The sequence below is a fragment of the Bidens hawaiensis genome, unplaced genomic scaffold (genome assembly GCF_021521415.1).
Source record: "Bidens hawaiensis isolate Kalapana, Puna unplaced genomic scaffold, B.hawaiensis_p1.1 tig00007223_1, whole genome shotgun sequence".
NCBI classification, from domain to species: domain Eukaryota; kingdom Viridiplantae; phylum Streptophyta; class Magnoliopsida; order Asterales; family Asteraceae; genus Bidens; species Bidens hawaiensis.
This window is the reverse complement of record NW_027491495.1, coordinates 926,511-945,859: the sequence shown is the minus strand read 5'-3', so window position 1 is coordinate 945,859 and position 19,349 is coordinate 926,511.

The window sequence follows — 19,349 nt, the reverse complement described above, 5'->3', positions numbered from 1 at the left end:
CAAGCCGTCAAGGATGACTCAGGTAATGAGGTCGCCACCCCGCCGGTAACCGGGTGGCACATTTGTATTGATTATCGAAAATTGAACGCGGCATCATCGAAAGATCACTTTCCGCTTCCGTTTATCTATCAAATTATTGAAAGCTATATGGTCAAAAATTTTATTGCTTTTTAGATGTTTATTCCGGGTATAACTAGATAGCTATTCATCCTTAAGATAAGGAGAATACCACGTTTACGTGCCCGTATGGCATATTCGTGTTCAGGCGAATGCCATTTGGGCTATGTAACGCCCCGCCACCTTTCAAAGGTGCATGACGAGTATTTTTTCCAATATGGTAGGGAAGTCTTTAGAAATCTTCATGGATGATTTTTCGATTTTCAGGACATCTTTCGAGTCATGTTTAAATCAACTCAAAAGAGTTTTGAAAAGATGTGTCGAAACGAACTTCGTTCTTAGTTGGGAAATGAGCCATTTTATGGTCCAAGAGGGGATTGTGATGGGCCATGTTGTATCGAGTCATGGGTTTGAGGTGGACCGAGCTAAGGTTCAAGTTATTTCCACTGTATCTCATCCCACAAATGTCAAAGGCATTAGATCGTTTTTGGGGCATGCAGGGTTTTATAGATGGTTTATTAAAGGTTTTATTGATATTACCAAACCCTTATGTAATTTGTTGCTCAATGATGCCCCATTGACTTTAATGATGAATGTGTTAAGGCCTTTGATATTTTAAAGTTGAAATTATTTGAAGCCCCGATCTTGCAATCACCAGATTGGACTTTACCTTTTGAAATAATGTGTGATGCAAGTGATTATGCGGTCGGGGCTGTTTTGGGTCCACGGGTTGACAAGAAACCCGTTGCCATATACTATGCAAGTAGAACTCTCTCGGATGCTTAATTGAATTACACAACAACCGAGAAAGAATTACTACCAGTAGTATATGCTCTAGACAAATTTTGGTCATATATTTGGGGAAGTAAAGTAATAATTTATTCTGACCACTCTGCAGTTAGGTACCTCATGGACAAAAAGGATGCAAAACTGAGGCTTGTCAGATGGGTTTTGCTGCTGCAGAAATTTGATCTAGAGATTCGGGAGAATAAAGGAAGTGAAAATGTTGTTGCAGATCACTTGTCCCAGATTATGGTGGAAGATGTGAACACAGATGGGCCCATTAACGAGTCCTTCTCGGATGAGCACATCTTGGAAGTCTCACAAAATCCCTGGTTTGCTCATATTGTTAATTATAAAGTTTCAGGTGACATACCGGAGCATTGGCCAAGGAGAAAGAAGAAACAGTTGATGTCCCAAGCTAAACAATACATTTGGGATGATCCGTACTTGTTCAAGATTGGTTCAGATCAGATGATCAGACGATGCATACCCGAGGAGGATGTCAGATCAGTGTTGGAACACGCACATTCGTATGCGTGTGGGGGTCATTTTAGTGGCCAGAAAACCGCTCGAAAAGTCCTAACAAGTGGTTTCTTTTGGCCATCAGTGTTTAAGGATGCTCACGAGTTCGCGACACACTGTTTAAAGTGTCAACAACTCGGGAGCATTTCTAAGAGGGATGAGATGCCTTTGAACCCGATCCTAGTAGTTGATATTTTTTATGTTTGGGGGATCGATTTCATGGGCCCATTTCCGAACTCGCACGGTAATTTGTACATCCTAGTGGCTGTCGACTATGTTTCTAAACGGGTTGAAGCGATAGCCACTAGGACAAATGATCAAATAATCATTTGCAATTTCGTACAAAGTAACATATTTTCTAGATTTGGAGTCCTCCGAACCATCATAAATGATGGGGGATCTCATTTTAAGAACTTTAAATTCGGGAAATTTCTTAAACGATATGGTGTTGATCATAGAATTGCAACTCCTAGCCATCCACAAATGAGCGGACAAGTTGAGGTTTCCAATAGGCAAATCAAACAGGTTTTACAGAAAAACGTTCGGGCGGACCGAAAGGATTGGTCAACTAAGTTGACCGATGCTCTATGGGCCTACCGAACCGCTTATAAAACACCAATCAGAACCACTCCTTATAGACTTGTGTATGGAAAAGATTGCCATCTACCAGTTGAAATTGCACAAAGAGCGTTTTGGGCTACTAAACAGGTTAAAATGGATTATGATGATGCAGGTAAGGCGAGGAAGTTGGCTTTGTGCGAGATTAAGGAGTTGAGAGATGAGGCATACGATTGTGCGTCTGCTTACAAGGCAAAGATGAAGAAAGTTCACGATGCTAACATTCGGTTGAAGAATTTTGAAGTTGGTCAAAGAGTTTGGTTATCCAACACAAGGATGAAGCTCTTCCCGAGTAAGATGAAAAGTAAGTGGACGGGCCCGTATTCGATATTAAGAGTCGGGAATCATGGTCAGTACGAGATTGAAGATTTTGATGATCATTTGAGGCAAGTGGTAAATGGCTATAGATTGAAGCCATATTTGGAGATGAAAGATATCCACGAGATGGACGAGGAATCGGTGAGTATCATTGTGACTTCACCGGTTTATGAAGACAATTGAGTTCAAGGCACAGTCGAGCTGTAGACTTTAAATTCAGCGCTTACGGAGGCAACGCGGGGTTTGTAAGTGTCTGTCCAGTTTGTTTTCATTTTGTTGAGTCTTGTACTAATTGTCGTCTCGAGTTTTGTGCAGCAAACAACAAGTGTGGGGAAACTTGTTGAAGAGTTGGAAGTTCTAGAAGTTCGTTAAGCGTTTGATCAATTACACGTCTTTCCAGTTACGTAAAGTGTGTTTTGAGTTCGGAAACATTTTCAGGGTGATGTCATGATGCTGAAAAGTGGTCGGGTCGGAAAATGTCTGGACCCAATATAGCGAAAAACTTTCTGTTAACAACACCCATCGTGATACGCAATGGGCTTATCATCACCAGCATCGCGTATCGCGATGGTCTATGGCATCTCTAACATAATGATGTCATCGGGTATCGCGATGCCGCCATCCCTACCCCATCGCGTATCGCGATGGGTTCGTGCCCTAATTGGCACCCAATTGGGTGGTGATACGTGATGCCATTGTGGATGACCCATCGCGTATCGCGATGGGTCATAAATTTTGAGAATTCGTTACGGATCTTGCCGCTAATACGATACAACGATTATATACAAGATCTAAAGGTTAAATTATTACTTTATTGATAAATATGTAGAAAATACATTATGGTGGATGGAAATAACTTATGGAGAGCATAATTACTTAGATCTGGATATCTCTCTAAATATGTACATTACTAATTATGATCACGGAACCACCTATTTATAGGCCACATGCTCCATTTACAATAAATATTCAATCTAGACTATGTATAAATTATTCGAATGCTACGGACAACAATTTCGTTCACTAACAGACATCCCCTTTTCTGTAGCTATCGAATAATTTTAACCTTGATTACTTTAACTGCAAATCATCAGTCGCAAAACGTGCACTAACTGACACCCCCTTGACTGATGATTTTCGGGCATGTGTAGACGAACAATCTTTAAATCTTTTCAGCAAACCAACAACTTGTAGCTTCTCATATCAGATCACCCCCTCAATGTGAGCAACTCTTGGAGATCATCCCGATCATCCATTGGCGTATGATATGGTTCAAGTTTTCAACAATCAGCAACAAGTCATCAGCTATCCGTCAGCACCGGTAAAGAAAAACATATCTTTACGTTTAACCTCGTCACACTTCTTCATGAACAACTCGATCATTCAACATCTTTCACTTCGGTTTTCCCTCTCTTGATAACGTTTATCCCAAATAACTCTTTGAAGCTCTTCCATGTCTCATTAGCAAAGATGCACTAATGTTTGGGCATCATAAGATTCAGAGTTCCAACCTCCATTAATAAACCCCAAATGATCAAATTCTTCAATCCAACGACAAAACTCGTATATTCTTCAATAAGATCAACTCGTTTGAGAATCGTCCCCCTCAATAGAAGTAATCCGCCATTTACTCGTAGCCAACATAGTCAGGATCAAAGTCCCTCAGAAAGAAGTAAACGAACAGACACTCGTATCCCACATAGTCAGGTTTCAATCTTTGAACAAATCAATCACCAATCGAAGAACACTTGCAATCTTGAACTCAGTCAAACGTAGTTTTGCAAGAAAGAATTACCACCCGAAATGCAGTAATTTTTCAAGAAACCTTGCACATGTTGGAAGCCAAATAATCTCAAAATGAAATTTTTATCTCCCCTTTTCTTGACAAATTCGGTAAGATCTTAAATAATTTTCAAGGTTCACAAACAAACACACTCCTCCTTAAATTACACGAGATCTCCCCCTCGGCCAGTCGAAACGCATAAATAGTCAGCCGGAAAATATATTACCAAAATTTGCACGAAGAGTCTCCAATACATTAGGAACATCCTAGAAAAATTTCGATTTAAGAAAATTTTTCCCGATTTTCCCGCCAAAAATTCACCGAAAATTTTCGAAAAATAAATATTATCGCCAAAATTTCCAAGAATGAAAACTCACTTACGAGGAGTATTCAGTAAAAAATTCGCGGAAGAAAAATTTTCCCGCCATTTTTTTTAATGAATCACCTCTCTAATTCGTTATAAATATCCACCTCATTCGTTAACTTAGGTCGTGCTCTCTAATTCGTTATAAATTAAACTCCAATTCGTTAACCAATCAGTTCGTTATACCTTACCAACTCTAATTCGTTATAACAGTTACACGAATGGCTTCTCATTCGTTAAGAATTTCCACTTCGTCATCTCCATTAACGAATTAACTTAATTCGTTATCATTAACTTAATGAATTACACTAACGAAGTACCTTAATTCGTTACTTTAACTTAACGAATTAACTTAACAAATCACTCTAATTCGTTATCATAACCTTAACGAATTACCTTAACGAATTAACTTAATTCGTTACCATTTCAATAACGAATTTCTACAGTAACCACGAATTGCTATAGTAACTTAACGAATTTGGTTGTTGGATCTGAACTGATTCGCCGGAAAAACGAAATTCGCTGGAAAAATCAGTTAACTCGCCGGAAAAACTCAGATCTGGCCGGATTCTGCACAAACCAAGCATTATCCATGGCAGAATCATCAAACCACCATAATTATCCACGAAAATCACCATGAAAACTCGGTTTCTCACCACGATTCCAAATCTAACATCCAAATAACTTAACAACCACTGAATCATCATAAACAGAATCAGACCATAACATACTCTTCCATGGTGAATCACTCCATTCACTATAAATTAACACCAAATTACACCAATAGATTCGTATTCCCTTAACTAATACAAATCTACCATCAGTTCGACTTAACAATCATTGAATTGATCCAAATCTGATCAATCCGTGACCATGCTCTTCCATAGCATATCCTTCAATACACCATAACTTAACCTCAACTTACACAGGAAGTTCCCTCTTCCATCAATAAACACGAATTCACCCTCAAATCCACCAATAACACACTAATTTACTCCATATCTGACCAAAACCCGAAGAACACGAGAAACTCAGATTCATACCTTAATCGAAGTATCGAGAGCAGCTCCTGCTCTGATACCAATTGTGAGAACTCGTTACGGATCTATCCGCCAATACGATACAACGATTATATACAAGATCTAAAAGTTAAATTATTACTTTATTGATAAATATGTAGAGAATACATTATGGTGGATGGAAATAACTTATGGAGAACATAATTACTTTGATCTAGATCTCTCTCTAAATATATACATTACTAATTATGATCATGGAACCACCTATTTATAGGCCACATGCTCCATTTACAATAAATATTCAATCTAGACTATGTATAAATTATTCAAATGCTACGGACAACAATTTCATGCACTAACATAAAAATAAACCCGAAAATTGTTTAATATTTAAACCTTTCTTCTATTTCTTCGTCTTCACTTCTACGTCTTCTTCTTCCCCTCTCCTCCTTCAGACCACCAGCGATAACTACCATCACCTCACTCTCCGTCCACCACCATCCTTAATTACCATCGCCGTTCACCACGGCCACTTCACCATCGGCGTCTACCCCCGCTCTCCGTCACTAATCACCACCACCACCCTTCACAGTCACCACCATACACTACCGTAATTCACCACCCACGACCACCGTCTCCCCAGCCTTCGCCGTACACTACCCCACCCACTCTCTACCACAGTCCTCTTCACCACTCACCACCTAACCACCATAGTCCACAGTCAACGTCAGACCGCCACTGTTACCCACTTTATTATTACTGATATTACGTTCTTCAGATTCGACATCGAGGTATGATTATCATTAATTTATAAGTTATTTGTGTTCGGTTTGGTAATTGAAGTTTTGCAGGTGGTTATTATCGGGTTAGTGTGTTTAACGATTTGTCGGGGTTCGTTGTTTGGTGATTGCTAAATGTGTAGATTGTTTATTGAATATCGATTTTTGTTAAATGTACTGATGTAATAAGTCGGGTTTTTGATGTTAAAGTTTTCAAATCATTATTTTATGATAAAATTAATGATCGTGATGGTTCGATTTTAAACGTTTTTCTTGAACTTATTGTTAGAATATTTTGTTAATATTTCATAACCCGATTTGTCACATAAATGATTAATTGCCGACAGGTTAGTTGTTGTGTGTGCACATTAATTGAGGGAGTCTGTCAGTTTGTTTAGTTTTTTTGAGTCCGTCTGTTAAGTATCAAGTCGAGTCTGTTTGTCAAATTGTTAATCGAGTATGGGGACGTGTGTAGTTGGATATGAATTGGAAATTGATTGTACCGTTTTCAGGACAATATGCTTTTTGGAAATATGTGCAGGGTGTCCCTGAATTTTTTGTCTTTATTTATGTTTATTTTATTATTTTATTATTATTATAATAACATTTTATTAAATGAGGGACAACCGCGACCGAAATGCTATACGATTGTCGCCAGGGTCCGTGTTGACATATCTAACTTGATAGTTTGATTTTGCAGATATGTCTGATCGCGCCACTGGGCGCAAGAGACAGAGACCAGAGGGCGCAGGACGCCGTGGCCCCTTCGCGGCTCCTCGGGGAGAGGCCGAGCCGCCTCGCCCCATTCAGCTGAGGCAGCAAGGGTCATACACTACGATGGGCAGGAGTTACCGATTACTCCTGACATCGACCCTGAGGAGATCATGGGTGATGGACGCCGCACACATCACCAGGTGCTGAGGTTCAGGATCCTGTCAGAGGAGTATACGAGGCTAGACAGGATTCGGTAGATGCAGGTTTTTCACCACCGCTCGTTTGATTGGACGCTGCTGCGAGATTTGCTCATCGACGTCCAGGCACGTGCGTTGTTGACTGGTCTGTGGGCTAACGTGCTCGCGTGTGACTCGATTCAGCATGTGGAGCTCACTCGCGAGTTTTATTCGACTATTATATTCACGCCCACGGACTTTCTTGAGCCACACGCGATGTCATTTTTGGTGGGACGACATCTGTATGAGATGTCCGTCCCTGACTTCACCGTGGCCACCGGATTCTATACGGTCGAGCAGGATTAGGGTCCTAACTTCCTGTAGATTTTTCATGGTTATACGTCACATACTCAGCTGCCCCGTGAGCACTGGCTCGCGGAGAACCAGCTCGGCCAATATTGGGCAGAGATCGCCAATGGGGCCCACTCCAGCACCGTTGTGGAGCCGTCCATCAAGGACCCCGTCCATTGCTACACTCACAGGATCATTGCTTGTACAATCGTGGGCCAACATTCGGGTCATGAGAAGTGCAACACTCTCGATCTGCTGTGTTTTCTTTCCATCATTGGCCGCTGACAGGCCAATGTGGCGATGCTCCTTCTCTCGTCGTTCGCACGTGGTTGTAGCTTACATGGATCCTCGGCACGCTTATCATTGGTGCCATACATCACGAGGATCACCCAGCGACTCAGTGTGTTCGACCTTATCCGGTTGGTCATTTTACTCCCGGGCTAGCTACTGGGGTTTTTAGATTGATAGAGGCTCGTCGGGCCAGTATGGTTAACTTGTATGATCCCGTGGCTTTAGTCCCGGTGAGAGAGGGACCGAAGGTACCTCCACCTACAGGATCAACTGCTGCCATTTCATTACAGAGGGGGATCCCGACATGTATGCAGCATGCTCCGATCCCACACATTGAGTGCCCTTAGCAGCAGCATCCGCTAAGACATGCATCCTCATCATCATCATAGCCACCACTGCCACAGCCGCCTGTTACACTTGACATGCTACTTCAGCAGCAGCGGCAGATAGTGGAGGAGGTTCGGGCTAAGAGGGAGGAGGCTCGAGCTCATCGACAGGAGGTTCGGGCCGAGATGGAGGAGGCTCGAGCTCAGCGACAGGAGACGAGGGCCCATCTGGCCCGACATGATGATTATTTTCATTTATTGTTTGTTGTTTCACAGGTACCGCTCCCACAATCATTGATTATTCCATTGGAGCAGCCAGTGGACCCGGAGATGGACGCGATGACACTCCGCCAGCACAGTAGATTTTTGTTACCCTTTTTGCTTTATTTTGTTTTTATTCTCATGATCTGTATAATATTAATATTATATTGGAAATATTGTATGGGTAACAGGTTGGGCATTTATGTATATATAACTTTTTAAATCCACTATGTTTGATTCACTTGTATATTATGTTCTAACCGAACATTGTGGGTGTTATTCACTATAAACCCTCACAAGACCCCACTCGTCCTCCCGGGCTACCGGGAGGTTAAAGGGATTGTTGCATATGCTAAATTCAATCGTGATTCCTACAAAAGTGAGTTAGGTCTTTTAATGTTTTTAACTTATTTAACAAAATTTATTATGAAACGGATTAATTCGGCTCGGTAATTGTTTTAATCAAATCAACAGAAAATCATTTTCATAACTCTTAAAAGACCTATGTCATACACTTGTGAGAAGCTTGCGTCTACACGTCTCGAATTTTGTAGGTTCGGTTGTCACTTTGGTACTGGGTCGAGACGAGAGTATACGAGTGTTTATGAGAGTTCGCGAGCCGACTGGTCCTTTTCTAGTTTCATAATTTATTTTGTATTACTAGTTTGAATGTAATTGTATAATCGCTAGTAGAGCCATCACATTTTAAATTGCTTAACGGTCAAAAAGTCAATTTTAACCCCGCCCCTCAAATGTTTATTAATTGCTTAAATATTTTAATATTGAGGACAATATAAACCTCAAGTGTGGATGGGGAAAATTTGAAAACTTTAGCCCGATAGTACCTCGAAGAGTGTTCAGGAACCAAAGTTGTACCTAGAAGAGTGTTCAGAAACCAAAGTTGTTAACTGTTAATTAATGCCATTGATGCCAAGTTATAGGTTTCTGGTCATGGTTGGTTTTTCAGCTTCTCGATAGTCTTACTCACAATTGTTTTCATAACGAGATGTTGAAAATGGGGTCGTTTAAGCGGGGATAACGAGTCATGGGGATAGGTACACATGTTTATATCGGCAACCCAATTCCTCCGGTAGGTGTGTGAGTTGACAACATATATATAATACACATATAATATATAGTACACACATGTCATTTGAGTGCTTTCATCGAGAGTGATTTGATTATTTCATGGATCGGGATCTTAGTTGGCAAAAATGCAAAAGTGTTAGAGGCAATTAGGTTAAGCCTCGTCTGGATGAGTGAGAGTGTGGGTATTGGGGGTTGGGCCTCATACATTATACATATGAGCATGAGTAATGTGAGGGGCGGGGGGTTGGTTCCCTTAGAAAACATTTCTTGGACCTATATTTTCATTCAATTAACCCCTATGTTATAATACAAGACGATCCGGCTTAATAGGTTTCTTTGTATGTTTATTTGTTTTTGTATTTGTATTTGTTCTTGTATTAAGCCTCATGTTTATTATGCTTATGGAAATAAAAGAAAAAAAATAACAAAAAGCCAAAAAGATGTCTGTTTATATTCATTTATGTAATTAGTAATTCCTTTATGTCTATAAAAAAATATGAAATCGGTATTTATCTTAGTATTGTTTATTTAGTTGTTATGTAATAAGCCGGATCAGATCGTTTGAGCTACTTGAAAATTTCCCTTTCATACCCTTACACCTAGCTCTGTTACAACCCATTTTAAGTCCTCTTGATTTGCATTTGTGTCCAAGCAGTGTATGGATGGACATTTATTGGTACTGAGTGGTATTAAGAGCAGAGTGATACTAGCACATCTTTTGCTAGTCTAGATATTAAACGAGAGGAGAGATGTTATATTAAGAGGGGTATGAGCATGTGTGCCTTAACTGGAAACAAAGTACACTTGTCTGGGCGGCTCTGTTGTTTTTATTATAGCACTTAATTTTAATTGTGGGATGTCAATCTAGAAAGTGTCAGTCTGGGAAACTGGGTATGACCTTAAACCTTGTTAGTATTAATGGCGATAATTTATGTACCTATGATAGAGGTAGATGTTTTCTTTAGAGTTTTCTTGAGAGCAAGCAAAAGATAAGTGTGGGGATGTGATGGTTGGTTAATTTGTATATGCTTTAGTTCGTTTAATTATTAGTTTTAATCGTTTATTTTAGGAACTTCGATACTTCATACATGTATTATTATATTTCAGGTCACAGGCGTTAAAGAACCTAATTTGGACATGCTGATGCACGTATTGAATACCCAGGATGTCCAGCACGCGAAACGAGAAATATTTATGAAGTTTGTTGGTGACAAGTCCCATCGCGATACGCGATGGGCTTGGCTGAAGTCCCATAGCGTAACGCGATGGGTTTAAATGAACTACTGACTTTTTGGTCCATCGCGATACGCGACGGACCAGTGAAGACCCCAACGCGTATAGCAATGGGGTGTGCAGACGGGCTGTTAGGGTTTATATCAATTTTTCATCATAAACGACCCTATCTTCGTTTTTTTCAAGAGAGGCGATTTCCAGAGCTTGAGTAGGGTGATTCCACCATTCCAGATCATAGCAGGACAACCTACATGTTCCACTTAATCATTATTGACGATTCCAAGATGTCGAGGCTCGGCTAATCTTCTAAAATCTCACCCGGGAATTTATAGTTTGTAACTCTTTCAGTTTTCTCATGTGACTAAGAATGCTTTTGTATAATTGTTTATGGTTGATATATGATTATTGATGTTTGGTATTCTTGTGTGTTCAATCGGTTTAGGTTTACATTGATCTGAACGATTCATTACCAGTTGCTATAATAATTGATCGTATGACTGTTTGATTAAATTAAATACGACAAAACATATAATTGCCCATAACTGAGTCACACTGGCAGGGATTGTTTGATAACCAGTGCCGTGTGTAAAGCGATTGTTGATGTCTAAGGTTTGTCTGATTTATCAGTCTGTAGTTAACCGTTAATAATTAATTTGTTAGGTCGCATGAGATCACTGTAGATTGCTTACTTGAATTCCTGGGTGTGATATGCTTTTGTTAGTTGATTGAAACTTGTTACTCATTTGTTTGCTTAATTCTATATTCAAATCATTGCTTGTGTGATCAGCACTATAATCTGTCACTTCATAATATTCAAACTGTTTACACGATTTGCATTGACCATATACTCTTGGTGCATACGATACCTTATTTACCCTATCTACTTATGTTATTTAGGTTTTTGTATGACTCGAACTACGGTCATCAAATAACATTTTGGGGCATTTCGTTTCGAGATGAAATGTTGCCGACACACTGGCAACGATCACAACTCCTAACAAACGCATACGCGTCCTTAAAAATCGAAGGCCAAAAAAATCCAGAATTAAACACATTATTAGCCGTCAAACTCGCACCGTGGTGACCTTCTGTCGATCCTACATGGAAATGGCTCAAACTCTACCATCCCTCCTGAGCATCTACACACCTCCTAATCAACTGATTAACACCGATACGGAAAGGATACGGATCGTCCCATAAGTAAAACTTAACATCAGCAAAGAATTTCTTCTTTTGCTGGTAAGGTGTCTTCGGGTGGCACACGTCAGCAAGATAGATCGCGAAGTCAGCGAACCATTGGAAACCCTTTTCCTGTGCCGTAACAAACATGAGACTCTCTGTCGGAAAACGATCGTCGATCCTGACCCCGAATCTCCTAACTCAGCTCCCTTTAGACGCGAAAGATGATAGGCCTCCACATTCTCGGCCTCCTTTTTATCATGGATCTCAATATCAAACTCTTGAAGCAATGGGATCTATTGGATAAACGAGGCTTTGCATCCTGTTTGCTGAAGAGATATCGAATAGTAGCATGGTCCGTGTGCACAATCGTCTTGGACAGAACTAGATAGGACCTAAATTTATCGAATGCAAACACCACAACTGAAATCTCTTTCTCGATGGTGGTATAACTCTCCTGTGCACCATTTAAGGTCCGGCTAGTGTAGTAAATCAGATGGAAGTGTTTATCCTTCTGCTGTCCAAGAACCGCTCCGACTGCAAAGTCGCTCGCGTCACACATCAAATCGAATGGTAACGACTAGTTGGGAGCAACCATGATTGGGGAGTTAAAGAGTTTGTCTTTTAAAAGATCAAACGCCTTAATACACTTCTCAAGAAAAACGAATGGAGCATCCTTCTCCAGAAGTTTGGTCATGGGTCTCGCGATCTTAGAAAAATCTTTGATGAACTAGCGGTAGAACTCGGCATGACCTAGAAAGCTTCTGATGGATCTCACATAAGTGGGCAGGGGAAGATTAGAAATGGTCTCGACCTTCACTCGGTCAACCTCTATCCCCGCACTCGAAATCCGATGCCCCTGAACAATGCCCTCGGGAACCATGAAATGACACTTCTCCTAGTTAAGGACTAGGTTGGTGTCAACGCAGCAGGCTATCATCCTCTTAAGATTAGAAATACAATGATCAAATGAAATCCCAAAAAATAGAAAAATCGTCCATGAATACCTCCATGGAGTTGTTGATCATATCATGGAAAATAGCCACCATGCATCTCTAAAATGTGGTTGGAGAGTTACACAGTTCGAACGGCATACGTTTATAGGCAAACGTTCCGTAAGGGCTGGTAAAAGTGGTTTTCTCCTGGTCATCGGGAGCTATCGGAAGCTGGAAGTACCCGTAGAACCCATCTAAGAAGCAGTAGTACTGCTGATCTGCCAAACGCTCCAACATCTGATCAATGAAGGGTAAAGGAAAGTGGTCTTTCCTGGTGGCATCATTTAGTCTGCGATAGTCGATGAAGACTCTCCATCCAGTCACAGTCCTAATGGGAATGAACTCGTTCCTCTCATTGGTGACGACACTCATGCCACCCGTTTTAGGAACCACTTGAAGTGGACTTACCCATTCTCTATCCGAAATGGGGAAAATGATCCCCGCATCAAGGAGTTTAATGATCTCCTTCTTCACAACCTCTTGCATTTCGGATTAAGCTATCTTTGCGGCTGAACGACAGTTTTGAAATTTTCCTCCATGAGGACTTATGAGTGCAAAATGAAGGGTTGATACCCTTAATGTTGATAATCTTCCATGCAATCGCCTATTTATACTCTCGTAGCACCTTCAACAACTTCTCCTTCTCAACCTCCGTCAAAGCAGATGCAATAATAACCGACAGCTTCCTCTCTTCATCTAAAAATGCATACTCAAGATGGGCAGGCAAATCCTAAGATCTAAAGAAGAAGGAGGTCTCTCGAAAGAAGGTCGGTCCATAGGATCGTCCCTTACGATCTTAGCAGACGCCCCAGATTCAGGGATATGTGACTTGTTGTCGTCATCGAAGGACTGATCGGTCAAGGCAATCATCTCAATATCCGGAATCTCCCTATCGAGAATCTGGGTGTCAGAGGCAGATCCTCCACAGATCTCGCTGAAAAACTCCCCAATATGTTCCATGATGGTATCGATGAAGTATAAGGAGTCATCAGCATACTTGGGATGTTTCAGTGATTTTCGAACGTCAAAGGTGACGTTCTTATCCCCAACTCAACTTACCCTCGCAGACGTCGGTCAACGCATGTGCAGTGGCAAGGAATGGTCGGCCTAAGTTAAGTGGGACACTATCATCATCGTTCATGTCCAAGATGACAAAGTCCACCGGGAAGATGAACTTGTCGACACGAACAAGCATGTTCTCGACCACCCCTCGGGGGTATTTCACAGAACGATCAACAAGATGGATATTCATCCGGGTAGGACGTGGTTCGCCTAGACCCAACTTGCGATACACGGAATACGACATGAGGTTAATGCTGGCACCAAGATCCGCCAGCTCATAAACTACCATATCATCACTCAAGATGCAAGGAATCATGAAACTCCCATGATCGGACATCTTCTCTGGGAACTTTCTTTGCAAGACTGCAGAGAAACTAGCACTCAATGGGATGGAAGAGACCTCAGATAACTTCTCCTTATTTGAAAGAATATCCTTAAGGAACTTTGCATATTTCGGCATTTTAGTGAGTGCCTTAAGGAATGGAATGTTAAGGTGAAGCTGCTTCAAAAGATCAAGAAATTTGGAGTTCTTCTCCTCGTCTCTATCCCTGCGGAGTCTCCCGGGGTATGGAAGTCTAGGTTTGTAGACTCTCGCTGGTGCGCTGGGTAACTGCTGGTCCTCGGCCTGTGCTGTACTTCCTGGGCTGCGCAGCTGATGCACCTTGGCTGGTGGAGACTCCAACTGAATCTCCTCATCCACCTGCTCCTCTACATCTACTGCAGGCTCTTCAATGACTCCTCTCGTCACCTCCTGACTCACAGGCTCATTACGTACCCCTGCACCGCTCCTCGTCATCACAGCCTTCTCGAACGCCTTCGGATTTTGCTTAGTGTTATTTGGAAGTGTTCCTGGAAATTTCTCGTTTGGTCGATTCATAATATCCCCCATCTGGTGCTCGAGATTATGAATGTATGCTCCCTGGTTTCTCATGAATGACTCGTGCTCCCGAAATTTCTCTTGGGTCTCTTTGTGACGGGAATCCTCTCGAGTCATAAGTTGTGACAACATCTGCGTCTGTTGTGCCATCATCTCCTCCAACGTGGGCTTCTTCTCTCAGCTACTCGCCCCCTCACCGGAATCCTGGAATAGACTCTGACGGTGCTGGAAGCCGGACTGATTTCCGTTCCTTCAGTTGGAATTTTGATTACCTCTCCAGCTGGAATTTTGATTTCAGTTCGGATTACTAAAAAAGTCTACTGCCTCCTCCTGGAAACCTAAGGGGCACTGAACGGTATCATGCCCTCCTATACAGATCTCGCACAACTTACTCTTCACCTGCAAGTCCTTCCCAATCTTTGCCAATGCCTCAACCTCTGCCGCAAGTGCGGTGCTCGTGTCGACCGAATGCATGACGCGTGATAGGGAGTCGACGTTCTCGGTGCTCTTAGCTGGTGGTCGCTGGTATCCACTCATGGACAACCTGTTAAACAAAGCAATGCACTCTTTCGTATCCTTCGTCGTCAACAAATTTCCTCCCGCAACTGTGTCTAGCATGCTCTGCGTCGCGTACGTCACCCTGTTATAGAACTTTTCAACAACTGCCCAGTCTTACAGGCCGTGGTTCGGGCATAAATCAAGTAGATTTTTGAATCTCTCCCACGCCTCGTAGAAGCTCTCGGTGTCCTCCATATGGAAATAATGAATATGGTTACGCAAACTAGGGGCCTTAGCCGGAGGATCGTATTTCTCAAGAAACTGTATCTGCATGGCGGGCCCAAGTAGCAATGAATGCCTGTGGGAGAGACTCAAGCCACAAAATTGCATGATCAACGAGTGAGAACGGAAAAACGCGGAGTTTTATGGCGTCTTAGGATACGCCGAAAAGATGAAAAGTGTCGCGAATACGTGTAATGCGAGTTACATGAGAATGCAGGTTTTCGTGGAGCAACCCGTGAAATTGAGCAGAATGGGAGAAGTTGTTCAGAATGTTCGATGGAATATGCCAATTCGTGTTACCTGCGATGGCTGGTGGGGCAATGTTGGATCTCGCGCCCGCACCGACCAGATGGGACCGGTCTGCAACTATCTTCCTTGGTGGTGGAACTGCGTCGCCATAATCCTATCCCTAATGACGGAGTCAGGAAAAGTAGGAGAAGAGGATGTATTACCAACGAACGTAGAAGAACTGGAAGACGATCCGGTACGACGTCTCTCTCGTACCTCTCTCTCTGGTTCGGAAAATCCCTCAGATTCAGGCGGTCCTAGAGATCGAGTACGTCACATACAGAAGAAGCTAAAATTAGCTAAACTATTTAAACAAAGCAAAAGAAAAACAAGTACCAACAAGGAAAGTCCTAACTCGATTCGTACTCAACACGCCTCAAACCATGTCCCCGGCAACGGCGCCAAAAACTTGATGTGCATCTAATGAATGCTCTTTCTAAGGAACTCACAACTAAGCTTTAAATATAAAACTTATTTTCCTAATAAAACCACACATAAGCGGCAAGTGTACTGATCGTAAGTAATACAGAATGAAGAAGTCCGAGTATCGAACACAAGGACACGTGAGAACGCCTATGACAACTAAACCCTAGACAAGACCTTCCTAAGAATAATATTTTTTAAATTGATTTTTATTACTTAAAGTACTTGACCTAAATTACTTTAACTAAATTAAATAAACTAACTTAACGAAACTTAACGAAACACTTACGAAACTCAATGACTGTGACTGACAATGGAGAAAGCGTCTACCTAGGTAAGAATCATATTGACGGTCTAAAAAGCTAACCGATTGAATGATCTCACGACACCGGTATCTAAGGATGACACAACTAAGGTTCGCTCAAGAAAGCTAGATCACCTCTCGGTATCACTAACAAACCCTAACTTACACTTAATTTATTTTAAGAACAAACCGGGAAACGAATGCTCAGGTGTTCTAATGCCAACTCACCTCTCGGTCTCACCTACACACGACCCTAATGGAAACGAACACTAAGCAACCAAGGATAGAGGAACAAGTTGGTTTAACTTAAACTAGACCAACTTATCGCTCACAAACACAAACCCGACAAGAACCGAACCCGCTCTCGCGCGATCCTAATCCTAACAAGTAAAAGCTATGAGACGACTTTACTTCTGATCACTTCCTATCACCTCTCGGTCTCAAAGAAGGTGCTTAACCTGCCGAATTATACCAATACACACACAACAAAACCCTACGGTGATATTTACCGCAAACAAATTCTCAACACCAAGTAAAGAATCAAACAATCTAAAATCAATCAAAACTAATTCAAACAATCGAAGCAAGAGGTTTATGAGTATAATTAGAAAAATCACAGCCACTTAACACAACCTAATTCAATATTAAACCACAATTTCAATAGCAAATCAAGTCATATTGATCAAACAATCTACTAAACTCATTAAAACCTAACAATAATCATCTAACATAGGTAGAACTAACAAGTTTAGCCTATCATAACTTTTGGACAGTAGGTATAACTTAATGTAAACGCCATATTAATCATCACAAAAATGATTAAAATCATTCAAAAATAAATCAAGATCATACACAATCCAATCTTCAATTCAATTGCAAAACAATTAACCATAAAGAACAAAATCAAAGAGTATGAACCTTGAACAAGAGCACAAAGTTTATGGGATGTTTACTATCAATTTGAGGCTGAGATTAATGATGAAAGACGACCCTAGCTGCTATCCCAAGTCACCCTTAGCCTTCTTCTTCTTCCCTTGGCTGCCACAAGCTTCAAAAAAAATATTTGGCTTATTTTTCTTGCTGCTGCAGTCCTGATCGGAAAATAACACAAGGGGGTTTTGGTTTATATTTTGTTTGTTGTTGCTGCCCTCGTGGGATAAAATTCCCGCCACAAATCCGAGTAAACTTTGTCTCCTTAAAATAGACAAAGTTCTTATATATAGCCTTCCACACAAAAGCAACAAACTTATTTCTTCCTTTTCTTCCTTCTGTCCGATCGCAAGTAGGGAGAGAGTTCTTAAATTTTTTGTTTCTTTTTGATGCTCTCTAAGTCTATCGACCACTTTTTTTATTATATATCTTAGGGTTTTTCTTATTTGTGTCTTCAAACTTGATCATAAAAGCCTCTTATGTCTTCCAAATCTCGAACTTTTTCTCTTTTAAAACTTGTAACCTACAACAAATATTAAACTCTGTAAGATCATACAAAAGCAAACCATAACTTTTATTTATTATATAAATAAGTAATAAAAATATGACAAAATGGTACGGAAAAATAAGTGTGTTTTACAACACATTAGTTTTGGAGTCTTCATTGATGAAACAAGAAAGTAAGCATGTTTTTATATGTTTATTTTTTTACTTTTCTTTGATTTGGGATTGTGGGGTGAAAGTATCCAAGCACATGAAATCATAAGAAAACGAAATACGATAAAATTAACAATCTACATGTTAAGATTGTGTTGTTTGTTTCTTGATATGAAAACCCTAAAAATCTTTGTAATAAAATCTGTATGAACAATAAAAAGATGTTTTTTAATCACATAAAATGATCCCTTGTTGATTTTGGATTATAGAGATATAAAAATCATGATTGTTGTAAGTTTTTATTTGGATTGCTGACAGATTTTGTGATCTAGATTGTTAGTTGTATAAATTTTTGATACGATGGTATATTTGATTGATTCTTGATTCTATGGTTAAATAATTTAAGTCTGGTTTTCTAAAACTTAAAAATCATAATTTTTGTACTCTGTTTGACTATTGTTTATGAATTTACAAAATCGGGTATCAATTCTGGCTGAACGAGTTATTTTCTGGTTTGTTTTGTAAAGTGTATAACTTGAGTTTGGAAATGAATATTTGGGTAATTCCACTTCTAGAATGTCATGGATTGATTTCTGAAACAAACCCAATTGGTCTTTGTAACATCCCCAAAATTTCGATCCAAATTTGACAACTTAGGAAAGTTGAGGGATCAAAACTAATCTTAAGATAAGTAATGGGAAAATATTAAATAAGGAATTATAAGAAAAATAAGGAAATAAAAATATTTCCTATGTTAAGTATTCTTATATGAAGGAGAATAATAAAACTCCATCCCACATTGGAAAATGTAAGAAAATGGAAGCATTCCAACAAGGTATAAATAAGAAAGATGAAATCCATCCCACATGGAAAGTGGTAAAGAAATGGAAGCTCTTTATAAGAAAGAGATTTTCCATAGTTATATTCTTTTGTTAATATCACGCACTAAGTGGTCCTAGCGGAGGGTGCGTAGCACCCGACACGCACGCGCACGGGCTCGGGCTCGGGCGAGGACGATGGCGATGGCGAAGGACGTTGGGCGCAATGTGGCGCTTTGATGGCGCACTTTGCACTTCGCATGCTGACATCGTCAAGAGCCGCCTTAGTATT